This window comes from Pectinophora gossypiella, chromosome 21 (genome assembly GCF_024362695.1).
Source record: "Pectinophora gossypiella chromosome 21, ilPecGoss1.1, whole genome shotgun sequence".
Classification (NCBI taxonomy): Eukaryota; Metazoa; Arthropoda; class Insecta; order Lepidoptera; family Gelechiidae; genus Pectinophora; species Pectinophora gossypiella.
This window is the reverse complement of record NC_065424.1, coordinates 8,647,340-8,653,360: the sequence shown is the minus strand read 5'-3', so window position 1 is coordinate 8,653,360 and position 6,021 is coordinate 8,647,340.

Genomic DNA, 6,021 nt, shown 5'->3' with positions numbered 1-6,021 from the left:
GAGGCCATCTGGTCCCGGTGCTTTGCGTGGGTTAAAGCTTCTGGTGGTATGCCTGAGTTCTGCCCTGGTAAAAGGAGGATCCAGTTGTTTTTTGGAGGTAAGTTTACCTACTCTTTCTGCTTCTTCTCTAATGCGCTGGTGTTCGGCATTGTCACTTTCCGGATGGTCATCTGGGAAGAAAGTCTCAGCCAGCAGTTTGGTAGATTCTTCGGCATCGACTACTCTACCGTCTCTAAGAAGTGGCTGGTCTTCGTGTCTTTTGCTGCTTTTGGAGATGACTCTGTAGATCCCGTCCCACATGCTCTCGCGGTCCTGTTTGGTACAAAAGGTCTTCCAGCTGGTAGTTGCAGCCGTGGCTGCCTGTTCTTCATAGACCTTCTTGGCTTCAATGTACTGGTCTACCACCCACTGTCGACGCCTTGGGGCTGCGTACTGTATTCGTCTTTTCTTTGTGGTCATGTTCTTCTTTAGCCTGTCTAGCTCACTGTTCCACCATGGTACGTTTATTTTATTTTTAGTCTTAATTCTAGGTATATTATCGTCACTAACTTTTTGGATTATGTGTATATATGTATTAATTATTTCTTCCAATGCTTCTACTGTATTTATTTTTTCAATTTCTTCACTATTTATGTTGTACTCTTCTAATTTTGTTTCTAATTCTGCTCTAAATTCTGTCCAATTGGCTTTTTTTGTGTTGTATATTCTAGTTTTTAATATGTCTCTATCTAATGTTGGCTTTTTCAATTTTAGGTTAAACTGTATGGCGTTGTGATCTGAGCTAGTCAGTTCCTTATTTACTTTCCAGTCGTTTATTGACCCAAGTAATCCAGTGGTGCAAGCTGTAATGTCCACGTGACTTTTGTACCTTTTACCTCCTCTGATTGTATCGAAAGTGGGTTCCTTCCCCGTGTTTAGGATCTGCAGATTCATCTCCTCCAGCATGCCCGAGAGTGCCTCTCCTCTGTGATTTTCTGACACACTTCCCCACCAGAAACTCCATGCGTTTGCATCCCCTCCGATGATTACCTGAGCTGCCTTTATTTTCTCCACAGTGTGTTTAATGTGCTCTAGGTACGGCTCTATAGGGAGATGGTCTTCCAGATATATCGACAGTACACCCACTGTCCAGTCACTAGTTTTTAATATAGCTACCGCTATGTTTTCGGTTGTCAGTGTGGGGCACTCGATGATCCCCACGCTGTTGTCGAATACGACTATTGCCGCCTTTATAGGCTTTGTCCGGTTGTGGGTGCACTGTACGACTCTAGTCCCGGTATGACTTTTTAACTCGCCTTGGGCTCCAATGTAGGGCTCTTGTACCAATGCGAAGCTGGTTTTACTCTTATCTGCCTCTATAAGAAGCTCGTGCGTGGCAAGTTTCTTCCTTTGGAGGTTGGCTTGTATGACTCTATACGTCCGGAGACTGTCCGATGGGTTTGATGCGGGTGTCGTAGTTCCGTCCGTGTCCACCTTAGCAGTAGGCTACTGTTGATCGAGCAAGTGCTTCCCATCGCTTTTTAATTGGGCATTCTTTGTCGAAGGCGTTGTGGTTTGTCTTATCGAGCTTAGCTTGGTTGCAGTTTCGGCAGTTTGGCGCGATGTTTGCCAGCCAGTCTGGACACTCTGCACGGAGATGAGGACCACCGCAGTGGCTGCAAGCATCCAAACTCTCCGTACAGAATCTCCGTCCGTGACCGTAGCCGAGACATCTTGTACATTGTACAAGTGGCGATTGGTCCTCGACTCTCACTCGTTGCAGGTCGATGTGTAGTCGCCCCGCCGTTGTTAACTGCATCCAGACTCTCGGTGACACCTGCATGACGACGTGGCACGTGTGCACATTCCGGGTCTTCCTCCTGTACTTGACGACTATCCTCTGATCTTCTGAGGCAATGTCGCCTAATAGGTGACCATTTTGATTTTTTATGGCCAGCACTATGTCATCATCGGTGTTGTATGACAACACGTCCCTGATGATAACTAGTGGGTCTTTGTTGCTCACGTTCTCTACACACAGGTGGCGTCCTGATTGTCTAATGCTATCGGTGACTTTCTGAAGCTCTTCTTTAGTTTCACAGCCGACTATAACCTTCTGATCTCTTGCTTTTCGCACTCGCTCTACTCTTATACCTTTATTTCTCGCATCCACTGCAACTCTTATCTTATCGATCACTTCCCCGCTTGTATCCTTCTCGTCGCTCGACGATACAACCACCGAGTGAAGGGGTCTCATGATTGAAGCAAGTTCCCTTTTTCCCGCAGCCGACGCAACCTGCGCGTACGTAGGTACTTGCCGGACTGCTGGGGTCGGGGGAGCCTGCTTCAGTTGGTCTGTGAGATTTATGGTGTGTCTATTACACTCAGCCACTGCCATGCTGTGCTCCTTCAAGTTCTCTATGAGTTGTTCCACCAGCGCAGCAGATGGAGGGGGGCAGTGTGCGTCCGTTGGGGTGTTTTCCTGCGCCTTGGTTGTTTCTTTGACCATCGTCAACTGGGCCGCTGCATAGTCAGCTTTGGTCTTCTCAAGATTCACCAGTAGGGTTTGTCTTGATTCACTCAAGCGCAGGATAATATCATATAGACTGGCCAAGTTATTAATTACCGTTTCCTTTATTGAGGTTCTTAAATTCCCCGATTGCTCTAGTTGGAGTTTGGCGTCTTGGTACAGCTTGTTGGCTTTTGCTGGGAGGCTAGCCAGAGAGGACCCAGTTGGTGTTGTAGTCGGGTGAACAGTAGGGACCTCCTTTCGAGGGGAGCACTTTTCTACTATTCTGGTCAAGGTTTTGTCTGGCGACTTTGTGCCGGAGGTGCTCGTATTTGTTCCTCGTTTAGCCAGTACCCCAGCCGACGTCACTGAGTAATTTAGCCTGACTGGTCCTGCAGTGGCTTCGACTTTAGTATTCTTGGAACTCATTGTTTCCACACGTCAATAAATACGGCGTCAATAAGACGATGTCAATAGGACGATGTCAAAAGGACGATGTCAAAAGGACGATGTCAAAAGACGATTTCAAAAGGACGTCAAAAAGGACGTTGTCAAAAAGACGATGTCAAAAGGACACTTAATCTACAGTTATAATTAGAAGAAAATAGAAGAAAACAGGAAAGCAGAGCGAGTATAATACTCTACGTTTAAAGGTAAGATATTTGTTTTAGTAATATGTACACTGTTCTCAGGTTTTAATATTTCTTTCTGTTTTATTTTTCAGGTTTACGCTGCGCCGCTGCGTGTTAACTCTACGGTGCTGTCGGCGTCGACGCACGGATCAAAAGGGTGAGGTAAGTAGTGGTAAGTATGGTATAGTGTGTGTGTGTGTGTGTGTGTGTGTGTGTGTGTGTGTATGTGTGTGTGTATGTGTGGTGTGTGTGTGTGTGTGTGTGTACACTTAGGGTGTATGTAAGTATATTAGTGTGTATTAGTCGTAACTAATTTGGTTTTATATGTTTCAGGTCATCAACTAGCAGATCAGAGTCAACAGCCAGCGTGGTCAGCGGTCACAAAATGTTGCATTTATGTTCAAAGGAACAACGTACAGGTAAGTATTACAAGAAAGAGCCAAAATAAAATTGCTCTATAATTCCTCTCTATGTAGAGTTTAGCTGCGAGAACACTTGTTAACCAGTTACTTAGGGCTCTTACTACACAATGCCAGCAAAAAATTTGGTTGTGTTAGGATTCGTTAAAAAAGTAGAGCCGAACTCTACCTAGACTCAATGTAGAGTCTCGCAGCTATGCCACACAGAAAGGTCTGTCCCCACCTATGTTGTAGGTGAAAACCGCGTCCCAGTACGAGCCGTAGTTCCGGAGCTACGTCCAGTTAAGTTTCCTTAAATGGCATTTAAGTAAGTGCCGCGGATACTTAAGTGGCTGTATCTCCGGCAACCCTGATCGCACGAAGCTGCGGCTTTCAACGTGGTGATCTGCACAGCTCTCCCCACCTCTCCAGTGGGTCAAAACGTCAAAAAATTTTGACCTTGGTATTTAGGGTTAGAACCCTTATACAGCGATAGGCTGGGTCGGGGGATTAGCTGTGAAGAAAACCCCGTCTCGATTGGCCTCTCCGTTGCCGAGCTATGAAGGCCCAAACTTTTTTGACAGCTGTCAAAGTGCGACTTTGGAGCCCCGTAACTTTGCGGCTATTGGTCGCAGGTATACAGAGTTTGGGCTTTCCCAACTCGGCTTGACCAGAGCTATCCCCTGAAAGCACTTTCAGGCACAAAAATTTTCAGGTCTCCGAATATCCTGAAACTAGGTGAGCACCTTAAGACGCCGTGGGGAAGCCGTAGGAAGAAAACCCCAGCCTCCTAGGACCCGTACTACCGGAGCTATGAAGCCGCAAAGTTGGTTTGACAGCTGTCCCAGCTGTCAAAGTCCAACTTTGAGCAGGAATAACTCCGCGACTATCGCTCCCAAAAATACGGGGTTTTGGATGCTGGGTTCGGCACCACCAAAACTAGCCCCTGAAAGTGCTTTCAGTGAAGAAAAATTTCAGTCGCTGAAAACGACTGAAACTCCCCCCAGCCGAAAAGTATCACAAAGGGCCCCCTTGTGTTCCAAACCTTGTATTTCTCAGACGCTGCGTTCCCGAGATATGGACAGTTAAGTATTCAGGGAAGTTTTCCAAGATGGCGGATTTCGCGCTACTTTTTGTTTATTTGAGTTACAAAGCTGAAATTTGGGTTCTGGGGTACCGAATAGGGTACCTAGACCTATTGGTGGTGAAAAAACTATTGATTTATTGGTATTTTTTAATTAATTTAGAAAAAAACATGAAAAATTCAATATCTCCTGAAAGGAACGTCTGAAAAATACAAACTTGGGGTCTAAAAACGTGGAAAATCTAAAGGAAGGTCATATATTACACACAAGCTCATGAAATGAAATACAAAAAAGTTATACCTGAAAAACCAGATTTTTCAGGAATTTCCACTCCTGAGGCTATAATTCCGAAACCATACGTCTGAAAATTTTGAAAAAAATATGTTTGTGCTAAGAAAATTAGCGCGCAACAGGATTCACCAAAAAAGTGTGTAAATTAATTCTGGTTTAGGAGATACAGCCGTCACAATTTTCAGCACTTAAATGTAAATAACTCTACTGAAAAGTCTGTAAAAAATCTGAAACTGGCCTTGTATTTTTTGATGTCCTGCGATGCTCCTGCCCGATTTTGAACGAAGTCGCTAGCACGTCTCCTTCTAGTCGGGGGTGATGACCTTGAAGTTGTTTTTTTTCAGTTTTTCACGATGTTGGGGTGGTGGTAAAATTCCCGAAAAATTCCAGAAAATAGAACTCGATGAGGGGTTTCTTTTGGTGTATAGTGCTGCAGTGGCGCTTTCCTGGTTCCGGAGCAGTTGATTTTTCAAGTGTAGAGCACGTGGTCAAAAACCTTTTTACCCCTTATTAGGGGGTGAAACACTGCAATCCGGATATTGGCGTATCACTCACTTCACAGCGCGCACTAACCCGCACAATTTGACACCTTTCCCGTTAAGTAGAGATCACTTTTTCTATTTTTAATCGATTTTAATCGTGGGAGCTCAACGAAAACGTGGCGTTTCCCTCAGAGGTTAGGTCGGAACGGGTTAGGTTAGGTTAGGTTAGGTTAGGTTAGGTTAGGTTAGGTTAGGTTAGGTTAGGTTAGGTTAGGTTAGGTTAGGTTAGGTTAGGTTAGGTTAGGTTAGGTTAGGTTAGGTTAGGTTAGGTTAGGTTAGGTTAGGTTAGGTTAGGTTAGGTTAGGTTAGGTTAGGTTAGGTTAGGTTAGGTTAGGTTAGGTTAGGTTAGGTTAGGTTAGGTTAGGTTAGGTTAGGTTAGGTTAGGTTAGGTTAGGTTAGGTTAGGTTAGGTTAGGTTAGGTTAGGTTAGGTTAGGTTAGGTTAGGTTAGGTTAGGTTAGGTTAGGTTAGGTTAGGTTAGGTTAGGTTAGGTTAGGTTAGGTTAGGTTAGGTTAGGTTAGGTTAGGTTAGGTTAGGTTAGGTTAGGTTAGGTTAGGTTAGGTTAGGTTAGGTTAGGTTAGGTTAGG